Raw genomic sequence first — 20,564 nt, forward strand, 5'->3', positions numbered from 1 at the left:
GCAGTTTCCATTTTATGCAGATGCCGCCAAACGGCAAGGCTGCTGGTTTGGGCTGGGAAGGAGTCATGACCGTCTCGGCAGCCACACGGCAAGCCTGTCGCAGAACATCAGAGCCGCCAGATCGCAGCTGGTCTCCACCTCTTCCCTGTACAGGAGGGAACCCAGCCATTCTGACTGGACTGCCTCTGCACCAGCTGTCACATTGTCCAGCCTGTTCATGTGACAATCATGTACTTTGATGAAACTGTTATATACCTTTAGTATCTCCAAGCCCCTAACTTTAGCACCTAGAGAATACCATTAGCTCCGCTTGCTGAGGGCTTACTAGGTACCCGGCAGGGTCCGTACATGCTTTCCCTTGAGTCCTCCTCAGAAACCTAGGAGAAAGATAGTAACATCCCTTTCAATCACAAGGAAACCGAGGCTTGGGGAGATGAAATGACTCTGCCTCTCACACCCAGAAAGTAGCAGAGTCAGGATTCAAACTCCATCTCTCCCCCACATGCAAGCTCCTCGCTGGAAAGTGTGCTATTCCTCGCAGCCACTCAGGGAGTACATGAGAGGAGGTTCGAGCCCAGCTCAAATAACAGCTCAGTGCAACCAAGTCCAGTTCCTGGATTTTAGTAAACAGCTGTCTTACTTGCCGGGCTGTTCTAACAGTCATTTCCACTTCCTGGCTATTGGCATTCTACTGGCAGAGATATATAATGTATAATATATATAATATATTATATGCTACTGGCAGAGATATATAATACATATATATTCTACTGGCAGAGATAATATATTATATATATTATATATTATATATCTCTGCCAGTAGAATATATATATTATATATAAATATGTGTGTGTGTGTATATATATATATATATATATATATATATATATTTTTTTTTTTTTTTTTTTTTGCTCTTTGCTTTTTAGGGCTGCACCCGTGGCACATGGAGGTTCCCAGGCTAGGGGTCGAATCAGAGCTGTAGCCACCGGGCCTAAACCACAGCCGAAGCAATGCCAGATCTGAGCTGCATCTGCGACCTACACCACAGCTCATGGCAATGCTGGATCCTTAACCCACTGGGCGAGGCCAGGGATTGAACCCGCATCCTCATGGATCTAGTAGGGTTCATTAACCACTAAGCCATGACGGGAACTCCTCTACTGGCAGATATTTAACTATGTATTGAATGCTTCTCATAACTGTTTCATCTCACCACAACTCAGAGACTATTTCATTTCTTTCACGATGGCCAACTGTTGGTGCTATCTGCTATTAAGAGACAACACAATTTTTTATAGAATTTATTGATAAAAACTGGCTTTACATGGAATCCTTTGCTCCCTAAATTATCATTACAGGTCCTGTTTTTAATAACTGATTATCTCAGACAATTTTATTCCTATATCTACACAAATTCTTGGATAAACAACTTGCCAGCTAAGACTGATTGGAAAGCATTTTCTGATCAGAGAACTGTGTGACATGTATTATGCATTTCAAGGAATTAACACATATTTATGCAGGTTTCTTTATGTGAAAATTATCAGATATGAGTAAAACTGCATCCCCCACACTAAAAACGGTTTGTTTGGGTTTTTTTTTTTTGTCTTTTTGCCATTTCTTGGGCCACTCCCTTGGCATATGGAGGTTCCCAGGCTAGGGGTCGAATCGGAGCTGTAGACGCCGGGCTACGCCACAGCCACAGCAACGGGGGATCCGAGCCTCTGTCTGCAACCTACACCACGGCTCACGGCAATGCCGGATCCTTAACCCACTGAGCAAGGCCAGGGATTGAACCTGCAACCTCATGGTTCCTAGTTGGATTCATTAACCACTGAGCCGCGACGGGAAATCCCTAAAAATGTTTTAAAAGGGAATCTCAATTCTTGAAATCTGCTGGGTAATAAAATCATGCATGTGATGTTCATGAAGATGCAAACACTGTCTAAATTTTTAAGAATCGAACGGAACCTAAATGTTCATCAATTTGGTTAAATATAGTACAGTACAATGAACTGGCAGGCAGCTACTTAAAAGTTTGCATTTCTAAATTAGGTACACAGAAAACTTTTATTCTAATGTCAGATGAGAGAACAAGATACAACACAATATCCATGCTGTGGTGATTACAACTCTGAAAGAATTACATGAATATGTGGACAAAGGCTTGGTGAAACAAGCAAGTGTTCCATTAGCTGTATCACCAAAATGGTCTACAAGAGGGTTTTTTTTTTTTTTGGGTTGTTTTTTTGGGGGGTCTCTTTTTTTTAGGGTCTCTGTTTTTAGGGCCGCACCAGAGGCATGTGGAGGTTCTCAGGCTAGGGGTCCAATCAGAGCTGTAGCCACTGGCCTACATCACAGCTCATGGCAACGCCAGATCCTTGACCTGCTGAGCGAGGCCAGGAATCAAACCCATAACCTCATGGTTCCTAGTCCGATTCGTTTCCACTGCGCCACGATGGGAACTCCTACAAGTGGTTTTATGACTGATTAAATATTGGATTATACATTTTAAAGTGTGAAATGAAACCCTATATTAAAAAAGATTTGGAATGCCTACGTGCTTAAGGGACTCAGAGTTTAAGCAGTTAATCTAGGTTTTAAAGCAATGATGAATTGGGTCTCACGCACTTGCTTATAGTACCAAACACAGCAGGCCACGTGGCAGGAAAAAAAATTCTTTCTTGGGAACAACTTGGGTTGTGAATGGGTCTCAGAGAGAAAAACCAGCCGAGTTAGGAATACAGAGGAGGTTGTCATGCTCCTTCGTTTCTTTACACGTCATCCTACAATTGTGCCTGAATTGCTGCCCTTGCTCGACCCTGGCCCTGTTTTTATCACTGCCATCTCTGGCCAACAATGACGAGCAGCTGTGGAGAGGAGATGGGTTTGCCTAGATCCACAATCTGGAGGCTACTGCTCATATCCTTGGGTCTCATCTTCATTGCTTTAGCTGCAGAGGTTTTTTTCATTATAATCCCATCGTAAAAATCATGTGCCTTTTAAATCTTGTTAGAACCCCTCCCCAAATGGAATACATGCTATACTTTTAATTCCCAAATAAGAAACGTGAACTTTGTGATCCCAAGCTGACACTTTTTGAGGAGTTTTTTAAGCCACAGAATTCCCGCAATTCAAATGTACTCTTTGACCTAATACAAGAAATACAAAAAAGTAAATAAACTGAATAAAAAGCACTAAGTTAATCTTGTCCAAGGCGGATAGGACATCTTCAGAATGATCTTTGCAATTATAATGATTCTCAAATTTTCCTTTAGAAACAAGAGGAAGGACATTGCTGCAGCAAGACTAAGGCTAAAGCACAACCACTGGTTTAAAAACGTTCATTTCAGCTAATAGAGTCAGACACAGCTACAGTTCTATTTGTTTTTGCTAAAGAATAAGAGTTTAAAACCAACCTCTGATCAAGCCACAAAATCGTGCCACCATTTAGGGCTTCTAAGAACAGTTTAATTATAGCATTGCATCCCTTGGGAGTGACTTAAAAAAAAAAAACATTTCGCCATTAATCTTACTATCTGGCAAGGTCTACCAGAACACAACATATGTGTATCCTTGACCCAAATTCTACTCCTAAGTATATACCCCCAAAGAAATACATGTTTGTTCACCAACAGGCATATACTAGAATAGTCACACGAGCACCATTCATGAGAGCACCAAACTAGAAACTACCCAAGTACCCATTAACAACATGATGGATAAATAAATTGTGGTTCATTTACACAATGGAATGCTACATAGCAATGAAAATGAGCAAATAAAATGCAATAAACATAACACTGAACAAAAGAAGCCATTCCTGGAGATCCCATCATGGCTCAGTGGTTAATGAACCCAACTAGCATCCATGAGGATGCGGGTTCAATCCCCGGCCTTGCTCAGTGGGTTAAGGATCCAGCGTTGCCATGAGCTGTGGTGTAGGTCGCAGATGCAGCTCAGATCCTACAATGCTGTGGTGTAGGCCGGCGGCTACAGTTCCTATTGGACCCCTAGCCTGGGAACCTCCATATGCCGCGGGTGCGGCCCTAGAAATACAGAAAGACACACACACACACACACACACACACACGAACAGTCTTACACGTACACACACACACACACACACACACACACACACACAAAGAAGTCATTCCTGAAAAAGTACCCACTACATGATTTGATCTATAAAAAGCTCAAAAATAGGCAAAGCTGATCTATGCTGATAGCGGTCAGTGACCTTGGAAGAAGAGCAGTGGTGGCTTGGGGTTTCAGGGGTACTGGCGAGCTGTTTCTTGATCAGGTGCTAATTACATGACTAGGTTTCGTTTGAAAATTCGTTAAGCTGGGAGCTGCCATTATGGCTCAGTGGTATTGAACCCAACTAGTATCTATGAGGATGTAGGTTCAATCCCTGGCCTTGCTCAGTGGGTTAAGGATCTGGCGTTGCCATGAGCTGTGGTGTAGGTTGCAGATGCGGCTCGGATCCAGAATTGCTGTGGCTGTGGTATAAGCCAGCGGCTACAGCTTCAATTCAACCCCTAGCCTGGGAACTTCAATATGCCACAGGTGCGGCCCTAGAAAAAAAAAGCAAAAAAAAAATCATTAAGCTATACACTTATGATTTGTATACTTTTGTGCATATCTGTTATACTTCACTAAAAAGTTTGAAAAATAAAACTATTTTAAAAATACATCCTCAGCCCCCCAAAGTCACCGTTTCGTGTATGTGTGTGACCCAAATACTTGGCAATACAACAAACTTAAAACATTCGAGTAACTTCGTTCCAGTTTCACATCTGTTGGCAACAGGAGCAAACAGGCATGAAATGAAGAAAAAAACAAAAACTGGAGGCTACATTTGAATTTTGTAACAGGATGAACACATCAATCCACAAAGACAGAAATCTAGTTGAAGTGATAAAAATGAGAAAGGAGGCGATTTCGCCATCAATAGCAGTGGGTCATGCTCTGCAAAGGACAAAGGGAAGGACAGGACCAGACAAAAGCAGGGAGAATAAAGACTCAAGGCCTGAGAAATTAGAGGCAAGCTCATGGCAGATTTGAAATCAACAAAGGGAATGCCTATCCACAGACACTGAGGTGACACAAAGATGGTGTGACTGTGTCCCGGGCCCTGCAACTGTGTATGTGACACTGTGACACGTTCATAAGGGGTGAGGCAGTGACAGACCCAAAAACCTTTGCTGAGCCAGTGAAAAGGGACAGATGGTGGCGGGAGGAACACGACACCCAATTCAGGATGTAAATATTCTCCTGTTTTGATTCAAGAGTCTCTAGTTGTTCCTAAAACCTCAACTTCACTTGGGCCAAATGATTACAAATTTAAATGGGGAGCCAGCGATACTCAGTGGCCAGAAAATCCTGTAAAATATCGTCGCAATCATTCAGCCTGTCATTCTTTCAGTATTATCTGTTGAATGCTTGCCCTCAGCCATATCTTATGTGGGAAGCTACAGGGATGAAAAAAGTGACCCAAATTCTATTTTAGACAAGGTAAGGGTCACCATTCTGTAATGGACTAGCCCATGGCTAAGTTCTTCCGTTTACTGTAAACCTTATACCCAACAAGTAGTGTTTAAAAGCACAGACTGGGAAGGTTAGTTTTTTGCTTTTTTTGTTTTTGGTTCTGTTTTTTAGGGCCCCAGGTATGGCATAGGGAGGTTCCCAGGCTAGGGATCGAATCAGTGCTGCAGCTGCCAGCCTACACCACAGCCCTAGCAATGCAGGATCCGAGCTGTGTCTGTGACCTACACCCCTGCTCACGGCAACACCAGATCCTTAACCCACTGAGTGATGTCAAGGATTGAACCCGAGTCCTTGTGGACACTAGTTGGGTTTGTTACTGATAAGCCACAACAGGAACTCCTGTGATGGTTAGTTTTGGGGTGTCAGCTTGGCCAAGCTATAGTTGTCAGTTATTCAATCAAACACTCATTTGTTGTACACCTATAAATTCACTAAGTAATTAAAAAATAACCAACATTCGGAGTTCCTGTTGTGGCACAGTGGTTAACGAATCCGACTAGGAACCACGAGGTTGCAGGTTCCGTCCCTGCCCTTGCTCAGTGGGTTAACGATCTGGCGTTGCCGTGAGCTGTGGTGTAGGTTGCAGACGCGGCTCGGATCCCGCGTTGCTGTGGCTCTGGCGTAGGCTGGTGGCTACAGCTCCGATTCGACCCCTAGCCTGGGAACCTCCATATGCCATGGGAGCAGCCCAAAGAAATAGCAAAAAGACAAAAAAAAAAAAAAACCCAACATTCATCTTGTGTGTTGCCGGGAAGGAATTTTACGGATGTGGTTAACATCTACAGTCAGTTAACTTTCAGGCGATTTTCCTCAATCATGAAGGTGGGCTTCATATAATCAGTTGAAAGACCTTAAGAGAAAAACTCAGGTTTCCCAGAGGAAGAAGACATTCTGTCTTAAGGTTAAGCATTATAAGGTCCAGGCAACATCAGCTCCGACCTGAAAGCTTCCAGCCTGCTGGCCTGCCCTGCAGCACATCAGACTTGCCAGCCCCCACAATCTCATAAGCCAGTCCTCACTGGTTCTGTTTCTCTGGAGAACCCCAACTTAAAGAGACCCTAAGCAGATTCTGGATTTGAAGCTTGACTCTGCCGCTTCTCTGGCTGGGTGGTTTCTGTACTTCTGTTGCTTCATCTGTAAAATGGGGGTAGTAACAGTACTTAACTTATAGGAACCAGAACCACACCTAGCATAGAATGAGTGCTTTCAAAGTGCTTGTTAAAAAAGCAATTCTGGGAGTTCCCATCGTGGCGCAGCGGAAACGAACCTGACTAGGAACCATGAGGTTGCGGGTTCCATCCCTGGCCTTGCTCAGCAGGTCAAGGATCCTGCATTGCCATGAGCTGTGGTGTGGGTCGCAGATGTGGCTCAGATCCCTCATTGCTGTGGCTGTGGTGTAGGCCAGCTGCTACAGCTCCAATTCGACCCCTAGCCTGGGAACCTCCATATGCCTCGGGTGCAGCCCTAAAAATACAAAAAGACAAAAAAAGCAATTCTGTGCTGCCACGTTTGTTTCTTAGCTGGAGAACTTGAGATATTTTTAATCCCCACAATTTGCCATCCACCAACCATGATCAGTCTTTCCTCCAAGAACAGAGGAGTCTCCAAACAACAGCACCTCACCAGTTACGGATGCCTGCTTGTTCCTTTAGATGGTGTAGGAGCAGGATGAGTTGCCAGGCCAACTTTATACCCAAGGATGATTTGGCAACGCTGGGGTCAGAGCCCTTCTGGAACATTCTTAACACTGTGAGTCCTCAGCTGCTGAAAACAGCTGTGTTTAAAGAGGCTCAGACTCAGCGCAGAGCTATTCCTACTATTTGCAAGAGTAGGGGCTTCAGCAAGGCATCCAAATCACTCTTTCTGTTCCCACTATTGATACCGCACAGCAGCTTGCTCTGGCCCTTTGGGATAAACGATTCAACAGGGAATGGGCATGCATTCTGGGGGGAGGTTATGATAACAGGTGCCAATGGTCACAACGAACACTTCTTGAGCACTTCCTAGGTGCCAGACTCCGCTCTCAATGCTATGCATATATTAACTCATATAAACCCCATCGTACAAACCCCCAAGAGAAAAAAAACTAACTCTTCTGGGGATAGATGGACAGAAAGTGGCAGAGTTGGGATTTGATCCCAGGCTTTCTGGCTCAGATCTAGGCTCTCCCTCCTGTGTCCCTTGCCTCTGAGTCTGGATTGGGAGAAGGGCGTCCAGGTGGCAGGAGAACAAAACTGAGCTGTGATGGGTGGGAGGGCATGAGGCTCAGGGGAGGCTCCGGTTAAGTCCATTTGCTTACACTGAAGACATGCCAAAGATTGAAACAAATCATACACAGTATTATTACATGAATTTCATTTGTGAAAGGATATAATGTGTCTGCTTTTATACATAAACCTCAAAGCCTATCAAAGATTTACATCAGTATTTGAACCTTTCATCTTCATATGAAAAATTTAAGACAAAGGGATCTGGACATTACTTCTTATTTATTCACTAGCAGGGCAAAAAAACCAAACACCTTCCCACTTGTTTTTCTCATTTGATGTCATTTTATACCAACTTCTCCCCTACTGGTTTTAACATGGACAAAGATCTCCTGTGTTATTGTTCTTCTACAGGATCCTGCCAGCTAAGTCTTAGAAGACGTTTCTGAAATATTTTCTTATCGTTTAGAAAACCAAAATGTATGAGCAGGTTCCGATTGTATCAGAATTTGGCTAGTTTTGACACCAGAAAGATAGATTGGGTCTTACATACTCTTTTCTAATAATACCAACTTCTCTGGCTCTCACTGTTGATCTAAATCCTAATTTCCCCCAGAGATTCGTCCACATTTGTGATGGCCTTTGGCCTGCAGCTCCCGGGAGCTGACCTCTGTGTTGGAGGAGCTATTATTAAGGAGGGCGAATTCTCAGATATCCATGGCAGAGAACAGGAGCAGTGGAGGAACCACAGATGAGGGCTACACCAGGTCCCCAAACCTAACTTTTGGCCAGGTGTGCAGGCTTGCCTTGCTGTGTAACTGTTTCCAGAGGTGAAAACAGTGCATTGAGAATACTGAAACTGCCTGGGCTCACGTCTGCATCTTGGAGAGGCTATGCCGAACATGGGCAGGTGGACATGTCCCGTGAACATGGGTTGTATACCTGGATAAGGTTGGTCCCCAGGGTCAGGGAGGTGGGAGTTAAGACTAGCTCCCTGGAATTCTGGGGACATAAAGTTCTTCTCTGGGGCCACCTGCCTCTCCCCTCTGTCTTCCAGGCATTTTCACAGGAGGCAGCAGGGAGATGCTGCTTTCTCTCTAGCTTCCCCATAGAAATGGGCTGGTCATAGAAATAAGGAATGCCAGCTCATCTATGGACTGACTCCCCATGAGGCAAAGATCGGGATGGACGTTCACACAGCACTTTAAGAGGATTACACCCTTTAATAAATCCATCAAGTTCTTTTAAAAAGAATAAACCAAAACATTCCCTCTTGAAACTTCCATGCCACAAAAACACATCTCCTGCTGGAGTTTTTTTAAATAAGAAAAGCCTTCAGTATCAGATTTTTGGTGTCCTGATATTGAAGTTCCTGGTTTTCACCTACTCTGGAGGTAGAGAGCTCTATTAATTTAGTTTAAAACACCCAATGAACAACACTCCAGCGACTCCTTCCAGACCAGTTTTGTAAATTCCGAGAGACACCTCCTAAAAGCACCACCCTTTAAAACCAACAGGATATAGTCAACTGCGGCTGCCACTGGGTACAGCCCAGACAAGAGAACTACACCTCGGCAGCCACCATTCAGTCTGAGCAAGAGCCAACAGGCACATCACAGCCCCTCACCGTTTGCATCAACCTGGGTAAGAAAGAAAATCCTGAGGTTTCAAGGCTGGGCTAAGAGAACCAAAAGGCTCATTTGTCAACTTTACGCCAAATATGTCACACTGGTTTGTCCTATGATGCTCTGTCATTTAGCCAAGCTTCCTCCACTCCTGGAATAAAAATGCTTCTGCCTTGCCCCCCCCCCCTTTTTTTTTTAAATAAATGACAATTTAAAAGTACACATCTATGCTAAAGAGTCACCCTTAATATCAGCTAGCAATTATCAAAGAAAACCTGTAAAACAGAATGCTGGGTTTTGACTGTTGCTTCCCATGTCAAGACGCTGCAGCCTGACATGAAAGATGCTTAGACAGCAAGCAAGACTCTGAGAGCCTGGAAAGCTCTGTTGAGCCCCTTTTTGTGTTTCCATTTCTGTCCATCTGCTTTCCCATGGGCGAGAAGACACCTCCTATCACAGAACTGTCTCAGTCTTAGGTCAGCAGACAATACTGGAGGAAGCAGCAAAGGCTGGATGCACTGGCTTGGGTGTGGTCACTGGCCAAGAGAAGCACTGGTCCCCTGGCTGCAGGTTCTAAGACGGGGAGCCGCACCCGTGGAGGGTCATCTCCCCATTTTCCCACAATCCGCACCAGCCCCGGCTGCTCCCTCTATGAACACACAGCAGACCGTGGATGTGAGCCGTCTACCCAGACAAAGCCGACCTCTCAGGGAACCCGCTCAGCAACGAGGCGACCTCCACAGGTCGTCCCCGACCGTCTCGGTTGTTGGTCAACAGCAAGGGGCAGGGGGCGGCGCCGCAGCCAGGAGGTAGCAAAACCAGGGGCGGCGTCTGTCTGCGGGTCGCACAGTCGGAGCGGACGCGCGACTCACACCAGGGAACTATCAGCGGGGCTTGGTGGCCCCACACAACCCCCAAGGGATGAGCACGTGCCCTGTGATTTCTCCGGGAGCATTTTCTGCCCCAGAAAACTGCACACTTGAGTTCGGGGGGCGGAGGGGGGGGGGGAGAGGGTCCTGGTTCGCGGTCGGGCGGGTACCAGTGCCGGCTATTGTTCTCCGGGTCTCCCGGGCGGGAGGCGTCCCCCGTCCCGCCTCCCCGGCGGCATCTGCCGCTGGACCAAGCCTTTCAGCTCCGCGAAGGCAAGGGTGTGCCTGCGGCGCTGCAGATGATCACGAAACCCTAAACGAGTCCCTACGGGCTGGTGTCAAGCCGGGAGACAAAGCTCCTCGCGGGGACAGGCAGCTCGGTCCCGGATCCGCCATCCTGGGTCCGTCGCCGGGTCCAAGAGCCACGCCCAGCCCGCCGCAGGCCCGCCAGGCCCACTGGCCGGAGCAGAGGGTCTCCAGGCCCGAGGCCCGCCCCCAGCCACCTGCCCCTCCCTTCCCCGGAGACCTCCCTCCCCAGGGAGACCCCTCCCCTCGCGGCGCGGGTCTCCTCCTCCCAGGCGCCGACCCTCCTCGAACCCAAGCAGTCTCCACCCTCCCGCTGCCCTCCTCCCCTCCGCGTTCTTCGTCAGCCCCAGCCTCGCCTCGCGCCACCTGCTCCAAGCGCCTCTCCTCCGTCCTCAGACCCTTCCCTTTCCTCCCCAAACCCTGCTCTCCTCTCCTCCCTCCTCTCAGACTTGGTCACCTGTCCCCACCCAGTTTCCCCACCTCCCCTCTTTCCTCATCTTTGGTGAAACAGAGGCCTCGTCCCCGCCTCTCCCCATCCCAGCTTCTCTCCAGCTCGGACGCCTGCCTCCTCCCCAGGTCTTGGGGTGTCGACATCTCTCGCCCGCCAACTCGATGCAGCCGGGAGGGCTCCTGCGCTGGGCTCCGGCGAAGGGACCCAGCTTGGCGCCCATTCTGAGCCGGGGAGGGGGCAGGCGGCCTTTGTGGTTCAGACAGGTGCCTCGGAGGCGGCAGGCGAATCGTCCTCGGGCGTCCGCTCCGTTAACCAGGCGGGTGGAACCGGCCGCTGGGTCCGGTCGAGACTGGGCAAACCCCAACTCGGAGGCGAGAGGGACAGGAGGGTGTGTTTGGGGGGGGGGGGCAGAGGGCCGAGCCCATCTAGGGACTCGGACAAGACGCGCCCAGGACCAGAGAAGCCCCCTCCCGGGCTTCCAGCCATTCGCTGCAGCTCGACGAGTAAGGGTGGGCGCCTACTGTGGCTAGGAGTGAACCCCCTCCAACCAAGCCGCCTTCTCACCTCAGTTCTTTGCAACCCCACAAGCATCTATCTATTAAACGCCTACTGTGAGCAAGGCATCATCGCACGGCGCCCTGGGAGCCCTGCGGACTTACAAAGAGAAACCGATTCGGGATCCCGTTTAGCCCGGGATGACCTCTTGCAATCCCAAACCATACCTCCCGGCGCGTCCCCAGCAGCGGGGCCCCTAGACGCACTCCGGCCCCCGCCCTATTGTGCGCCTCTCAGAGAAACAGAGACTGTGTGAGACGATGTCCCAGCCCGGGGAGAAAAAGCCCACCACCCGCCCCGCCATCACCCACTCCTCCGGGAAGCCGCGGCTGCGAGGGTCCGTCGGTGGGTGGGTTCTCCTCCTGTCTCGCCGCGGCGCGGGAGCTGCGGGTGCTCGGGGCGGCGGCGGCTGCACGCGCCCTCGCTCGCTCGATCGCCGCCTTGGCGCGCCGGGAGCTGGAGTCCGAAGCAGCGAGCAGGGGAGGGGACTTGGGTGAGGGCTGGAGGCGGCCTCGGCCAATCACAGTCGCGACGGCTCCTCCCCCAGTGCTCCCCACCTCGCGCGAGCAGGTTAGGGGGAGGCGGGAACCGGCTGCGCCCCGCATCCTCTGCGCCTTGGGACTACAACTCCCAACAAGCCCTGCTGCAGGGCCGGGGGCCGGGAGGGGGCGGAGGGCGCGGCCAGGGAACCCGCCGACCCCCTCGCGCCCTTCTCTGCATTCCTTTGGATTTCCATGGTGACTCCAGACCCTTCACAAAGCCCGGGCGCGCGGACGCGCTGCTGCATGCGTCCCCTGGGAGAGCCACCGCGTCCCCTCCCCCTGCAGAACCCCACCCGAGGGGCTGAAACAATGCCCCGGGCGCCTCTCCTCGGCTGCCGCCTGGCCGGCCGGTCCTTGCAGGCCCGGCTAGAGGCCGCTTGGTTCCAGTCAAGAACCAGTCCGACGCCTTTGAGATGGGTGCCCGGCGAGACTTCAGGATGGAGAGGGCGGGGTGTATAGTTCTGGGAAAATAATCTCAAGTACAGCGGGGTCGGCCACTCGGGGTCAGTGAAGTTCGCCTCTGTCCCCTCTAGGGCCTCGCACCTGAGGTTTATTCGGCGGCGCTGAGCTACGGCTTCTCCATCCGGAGCCCTTAGATCCAGCTGCCTGGGCTATTTCTGACACCTCCTTTAAGGGCATGGTGAAGCCTTCGGAAATGTATTTTTTTTAACAATTTACATTCGCGTCATCCTTTTTCTTCACGTTTTGAACGCCCACATAATTTAACAAAATCAACAAATCTTAAAAAAGGAGAGAGAATCACTACGCCTTTGTACCACCTCTCTGATCCCCTCCCAAACCTTTACTGTATATCCTTTATTTCACGTAGTTGTAATAACAGCTCGGATACGGTTTAGTAATCTGCCTCTTTTCACTTAATGTCACGTCAAAGGCGTTGCTATTCGCATGATGATAACATGCAGCATGGAGTCCTCACTACCAACCCCAAAAAGCGGTCCCTGGGGAACCCCAAGGGGCTGCTGCAGAAGCCCCTTCACTGCCAGGCCTACCGGGTGAAGATGAAGGAGTTCCCCTGGCTGTAGCCGCACAACCACGGCCCTGAGAGATGGTTTTCTCTGCAGTATATTTTCAAACAAAATGGTGCTTCACTACTCCGGAGGGTCCCCTCTCCCATCACAGCAAAATCTATCCGGACGTCTGGCCCCCACAGAACCAGTCGCAATGAGGTTGCCTTGGGCCACTTGCTCTGTAGCCCTTGGCAGTGGGCTTGGAGCCTTCCAGCAGCCCAGGCTGGCATTTGGGACTGTACTTCTGAATTACCCCCATAGAGTCTCCACTTCTCATGGGAGGAAGGCTTACTTCTCTGGCCCCCTCTCACATCCTGAACTTATTCAGGGAGCCCCCAAATGAGCCTAGGGACTACCTCAAACATCCCCAGACAGGAGGAGCCCCGGGAGGTGACTGTGAAAACTAGAGGGGCATGGCTCCTCCTTGCCACTGCTCCAGCTTGGGGCACCGCTCTAAGGATTCTCCCAGGCTGGCCAACTTCTGCGCAGACCAAGGAGTTAGGTAAAACGGGTTGAGCTAGAGGGAGGTGGAGTGGAGGGAGCCCAGACTTGGCTCACCGGAGCTAGGTCTGCGGGCACGTTCCAGGCTGCGCTTTTTGCCTAAGGGGGAGGGAGCCCTCTAGTGGCAGTAAGCGTTTTCTGCAGCATTTAGCGGACCGCAGGTTTGGACTCTAGCCTCTGCTTTTTTGAGCCTTTCTCCCCGCCTGTCAGAAAAGAGCTGCCTGGAGGTTATCTGTTGACTTGGGACATTGCTGAAAATTGCACCTAAACCTGAAGTTGCACAATGTCCCAGCAGTTGGTTTTAGTTGTATTTACTTATTTTTAATTTAGGTTCTCTCTTGGGAAGTAGAAGGTTTGGAGTCAATTCTAGGCTGGAATCCTTGCTCTGGTTTCTGGATAGTTGACCTTGGGCAATTTACTTCGTCCATCAGAGCCTTAGCTCCCCACAGAACATGGGAACCATAATACCTTCTTTTAACCTTGCTGGGATCATTACATGAGGAAATGCATATAAAATGCATAGCACACTCTCTGACATATAGTGTGCCTTCAACAAATGTAACTATTATTATTCATTTATTCAGCAACATATGGTTATCGAACAGTGTGAGGGCTGTAAGACTATGACACCCCCATTACAGCAGCCATAAAAGGCAGTATGTTGTGACTTTTATTATAAATCTCCCGTGACCAACTGGGGTGATGTGGAATGGGAATTCAGACAAGAAGAAATCAGTTCCGAGCAGATCATCAGAGAATGGAGGCATTGAATTTGGATGTCACCTAGATAATGATTTGCTGGATGATTCTAAAAGAGGTCTGAGATTCCAGATTCCAGGGTGAAATAAGAGTTTGTGAGTCGGGAAGCTGAGGGGTGTTAGGAAGACAGCTAAGAATCCCACCATCGCTTGAAAGTCAAGTCCATGAATGGGGGTAGTGGAGTTCCTATTGTGGCTCCGCGGTAATGAACCCGACTAGCACCCATGAGGACTCAGGTTCGATCCCTGGCCTTGCTCAGTGGGTTAAGGATCTGGCGTTGCCAGGAGCTGTGGTATAGGCCACAGATGCGGCTGGGATCTGGTGTTGCTATGGCTGTGGTGTAGGCCAGCAGCTGCATCTCTGATTCAGCCCCTAGCCTGGGAACCTCCATATGCCACAGGTGTGACCCTAAAAAAATGACCAATAAATAAATAAATGGGGTAGTGGGAAGAGAAGGGGGATGGCAAGGAAGGCTGGAGTCGGGGCCAGACTTCACAAAGCTCACGGGTTCCTGCTTTTACAAGCAAATGTGTTTGGGGTTCCAATTTGCCTTAACAGCAAGCTTCATGACAGTGGACAGGTAAAGGGCTACCATTAAAAGGGAGGGAGGGGAGTTCCCACTGTGGTGCAGTGGGTTAAGAGTCCGGCATTCCTGCAGCTCTGGCCTAAGTCCCAGCTGTGGCTTGGATTTGATCACTGGCCTGGGAACTTCCACAGGTGCAGATGAAAAATAAAAGGGGCGGGTGGGGAGGGAGGAAAGACCAGCATGTATTTGTAGAACACATTTGACCCCAACCCTGCACATAGTAGGTAGCACTTGCTCATTTCCTGCTGATGAGGAGAACCGAGCTCAGAGAGCTCAAGACCTGCCCAGAGAGTCACGTTGCTCTAAGTAGCAGAACCATGGCTCCAAACCCCATCTGCCTGATGCAAAGCTGAGCTGTCTCTGCTCCAGCACAGCCTCCCCTGCAGTCTGCCCGAAGGGGACAGACTGTGGTGACCATGAATGACTGAGTCTCCAGGAGACCCTATGCCAAGTCATTGGCACCCAGGTGTTCCTCCTGCCATTTCAACCTGTTCTTCCCAGCGCTGTCCCTGGAGAAGGGGTGACTTCTGCCACTGCCGAGGTCCGTGGTGTTCCCCTTCTTCCTCGGGCTTCTCTTTGGCCCTCATCCTTCCCCATGACAGCCCCGCTGGGGAGAAGGCCTCACGAAGTCTACTCAGCTGTTAAAAGAAATTGTGAGCCAGCAGTTAAATCTTTATAGTCAGGTCAGCACCACAAGGCAGGGGCCAAAAAGGAGTCAGGAAGACAGAGAAATAGACATCGAGAGAGAACAAAGCATAAAGAAGATCAGATAGACAGACAGGGACAGTGGGGGCAAAAGACTGGGAGAGTTTCTGCCCCCAGTGCTGTGGCCACCCAGCCTGACAGGGAGACACAGGAGAGGGGACTCGGGGAGACTGGGGTGGGGGTGAGGGGTGCTTGAGGTGAAAACAGCGAAGTCAGTTGCAGGGTCCTATCGCTACCCTTAAAATGCTGATGAGCTCTGCAAAAATGTAAATCTTTCCTCCTTGGCCTTGGAAACTTTTCTTTTCTTCTTTTGTTTTTAACTTAAAAATAAGGCCACACCTGCAGCACATGGAAGCTCCAGGCTAGGGGTCAAATCAGAGCTGCAGCTGCCAGCCTACATCACAGCCACAACAACACGGATCCGAGCCGCATCTGTGACCTACAACACAGCTCATGGCAACACGGGGATCCTTAACCCACTGAGCAGGGCCAGGGAATCAAACCTGTATCCTCATGGATACCAGCTGGGTTCGTAACCCCCTGAGCCACAGTGGGAACTCCATCTTCGTTTATTTTTAAATTTCAAAGTTAAGTTTTGAAATAAAAATTCGTCTCCTCTTGGAATCAGAATAGTCATAAACCAACATAAAGGAGGAATCACTGGCTGATTCCAGCTGCTCTGGCTCCATCATGGAAATCAACAATTTCAAATTTGCATTTATTTCACATACATATAGAGACTCTTCAAGCCAAAAAGAACCTAGAATTTGCATAGTTTCACATGCCAACATGATACAGATAAGGATAAGGAGACTTTGTTTTAAGCCATTTTCTCTTTGAACAAATAAAACTCATCTATATATTAGCCAGAGTCATAGGTCCAAGAAACACACATATATACAATCACCTTCAGAGAACAAGAGTTACCCTAAGAGCCAGATCTTTAATCATCTTTTGTTCCCCACCTGTCACACTCCACAATGCAATGCTGTTTTGAACCCCTGACCAGGGCTGAGGGGCTGAGAATATTGGAAAGACTCCCCTCACTCTGACCACCAAGTTGGGTTTTCGTTTATAAAAGGAGTCCAGAGAAATAATAAAATACCCGTTGCTGCCTTTACCTGGTTTCTTTTCCCATTAGTCTTTTTCGAAGCCAGCCCTTCTGTTGAGCTAATGTGTAGTGGCTATAATGAAAACCTATCTCAACAGGAATTACAGCAAATATTTATTGAGCATGGCCTGCATATTTTATGTATGTCATTCATTGAATTCTCACAGCAGAACAGGGAGAAATATATGAGAACGCTCACTTTATGGAAGAGGGAAACAGGATCTCGAAAAGCAAGTAACTTGCCCAAGGTCAAACAGGTCAAGACCCAAGTCTGACTCCAGGATCCCTGGTTGTTCCTTTAGACCCCACTGCCTGTTATCAAGCATTATTCGGTTCACATTCGCCCTTTTCTCAAGCCTGTGATGGTCAATTGGAATTCATGCTGTAATTGTCAAGGTGGTGACCATCCCACCCAGCTTGGAGGTTTTGTTGATTAGTTTGCCTCCCCAGTTTCAGGAGAAAAGTCCTGGTGGAGCCTGTGTCTGGTACCAGGGAACCATGTGTCCTGTTGTTTGACCTTACAGTATCTTGGAGCACGTGGAGGACATGGCCAATAGGTCAAGAGCCCGGGTGACCCAGGATGTGTCCCCTCTGCCCGCTGACTCTGCTTCCCAACTGCAGGGCAGTGATCATCTGCTTGGCTACTGTGAGGATAGAACAAGGCAGGATAAAAGCCCCGCCTTTGGATGGGCGGCGCACTTTTGGGACATCTGCCCGATTCACTCTTAGCTGGGGAAACAAGTGATGCTCTATCCCCAAGCCTCAGTGTCCTTTGCTGCACAAGGAGGACAGTGTAGGGCCTCCCCACAGGGTGCTCTTGGGGAGCAAGTGAGCTAATGCACATGAGGGCAAAGTTTTCCACCTGCGAGGACATGGCCATGTTTGTGGACGAGGAGAAAAGTCCTGTGAAGGAGCAAGAAGCTGAATGCAAAGGGGAGATAGTGGGGCAGGAGGATCGAAGAAGGTGAGTCCTGGGACAAAGAGAGAGGGAAAGGGATGGAGAACCCAGGGGAATACTCGGGGGAGCCCTAGGAAGGAGAAAATAGCAAGCCTGACAATGTTTGGAGGTACCAATGTGCAGCAGTGCATGATGGGCAAATCCTCACTTGGGAAAGGCACTCAGGCTCCCCGGGGCTCCCCATCTGTAAAATGGGATCAACCCCCCCACCCCCCGCACACATACCACCCCATCTATTTACTTCCCAGAGCGTGACTGAGGATATGTGCCAAAGCCTTTTGTTAAAACCTGCCGAATTCTAAAAATCTCAGAGGTTAGGTCTGATGTCAAGTGTAGCTCATAGGTGAAATGGCTTTTTCCCTCACTGCCTTCTTTCTCAAAAAAATCTAGAGGAAATTATTTTCAAGTGCTTTGATCTCCTTGGCAGAAAGATACCAAATAAATGTGAGATGTTATGGTACATTTAGTCTCTGCTCAGGAGCTGAGGGTGACCAATTGTATTCAATAGCTAGTGACAATCTGTCAAACGCTTAAACCACCAACTCCTAGCCCCTGAGACTACTGCCCCCCTGAGCCATCCTTGTGTACCTGTCCTGAAATAGGGTCCCTGTGAAGGCGATTTTAGGGCCAGCACCCAGTTTATGTGGCCATGCTCCTGGCTTGGTACCAGGGTGTCCAAGTCTGTGACACCACAGACTGTGTTTAAGCTTCTGCCACATGGCTGCTCAGCCTCCCTGAATGCATTGCTGCACAGAGTCCTCTATGATTTGGGGGTTTGGAACCAACTGTACATTCTTATCAAATGGTTTAGCCAATAATAACAATAGCTATTGTCAGCTGGGATTTAAACATAAATGTTGATGCTGAGTCTGATTTATTTTTCTCCCATGGGGAAGAGGAGATATCACAAAATTTGAAAAAATATTTTATTGAATGTTTAAAATCACAAAACTAATATTGTCATTGTCACATATCCTCCATTTAAGTCCTTTGCTCATTTTGAATTTTTTTTTTAGTTCTCAAATATATGTTCTATTATTCTCTTATCAGATATGACTTGCAAATTTTTTTCTTATTCTGATATTTGTCTCATTATATACATGATTATATATTACTTTTATATATCCTATATATTTGTCACCAATATTTGTCTTATTTGGCCTTTACCTGCACAGAAATGTCAAATTTGTCTTTTTCTTTTATCGCCTGTGCCTTTGGTGTCATATCCCAGAAATCATGGTCAAATCCAATGTGTGAAGCCTTTGTCCTCTGGCTTCTTCCCAGAGTTTCATAATTTTCACACTTACATTTAGGTTTTTGGTCCATTTTGAGTTGCTTTTTCTATAAGGTGTTAGGTAAGGTTCCAACTTCTTTCTTTTGCATGGAGTTATCCAGCATCCCAGAAACACTTGTTGGAAAGACTGTCTTTTCCCCATGGAATGGTCTTAGCATCCTTGACCAAAATCACTTGACCGTATATGCTGGGGTTTATTTCTAGGCATTCTATTCTATGCTATGCTAGGCTAGGCTATTTCTATTCAATTGATCTATCTGTCTTTATGCCAGTGGTCATTCAAACCACTCTCCTACTGAAAACAACTAAAAAAGTTGGACAAATATATTTATTTTTCTTAAAAGTATAAAGCTGCTAACAAGATAGTGATTACTAGGAGTTCCCGTCACAGCTCCACGGTAACAAACCTGACCAGTGTCCATGAGGACGCAGGTTCGATCCCTGGCCTCATTCGGTGGGTTAAGGATCCAGCGCTGCCATGAGCTGTGGTGTAGGTCACAGACGAGGCTTGGATCCTGAGTTGCTGTGGCTGAGGTGTAAGCCAATGCCTGAAGCTCCGATTGGACCCCTAGCCTGGGAACTTCTATATGCTGCAGGTGTAGCCCCCCCCCCAATTTTTTTTTAATTAAAAAAAATAAAGAACCCTTGTAAAGGGGATGTTCCTTCAAAAAAAAAAAAAAGAAGCTAGTGATTACTAATTAGTAATTACTGATCCAAGATCAAAGATAGGATGGAAGTCTAAAGATGAATTTAACGGCCTATGGGACCTAACACTTTCTCGTGGGGATGTTTGCTGATCCTAAAAAAGTTGCTGAGGAGTGAGCTATGCTTTTGGTAACCTTTGGGGTTAGGGAGACAAAGGCTGGCGTACAGGCCTGCCAAGGGGAACCTGATAAGCTGAACTTGGGAGGGCTCTTGGACTTTAGGAATAAAGTGAATGAGAAGCAGTTCCAACCTGACACTGCACCTCGGCTTTGAATCGTCTGGGTGGCTTGGAGCCTCTCAAGCTCTCAAAACTGAATTAAGGTGGTTCTGAATGTACTGGGCCTCCAGGCACCTGGCAGAAAAAGCCGTCCATCCTCTCTTTAGGAAGGTACCATTCCAGGCCTCAAATTATTTCCTCATATAGATGTGTCAGGCATACTATCAAATGCAATCAACACCAAAGAGAAAAAAAAATGAGACTCAACAGAAACCACAAATAGAAACAGATCCATAGGGAGTCCAAATATGAGAGTTATCAGACACAGTCTGTAAAGCAACTATGCTCACTATGCAAAAGGATTTAAAAGCCAAGCTTGACCTTTTCAGCAGGGAATTGGAAACTATAAAGAATGACATGACAATTTGGAAGAGAATCAAAAATTTTTAAATTAAAAATACCATAACTGAAATTAAGAAAATGGTCTGGTTGAAAAGTAGATTACACATAGCTGGGGAGTTCCCATTGTGGCTCAGCAGTAACAAATCCGACTGGTGTCCATGAGGACTCAGATTCCATCCCTGGCCTTGCTCA

Source organism: Phacochoerus africanus, chromosome 5, assembly GCF_016906955.1.
Source record: "Phacochoerus africanus isolate WHEZ1 chromosome 5, ROS_Pafr_v1, whole genome shotgun sequence".
Taxonomy (NCBI): domain Eukaryota; kingdom Metazoa; phylum Chordata; class Mammalia; order Artiodactyla; family Suidae; genus Phacochoerus; species Phacochoerus africanus.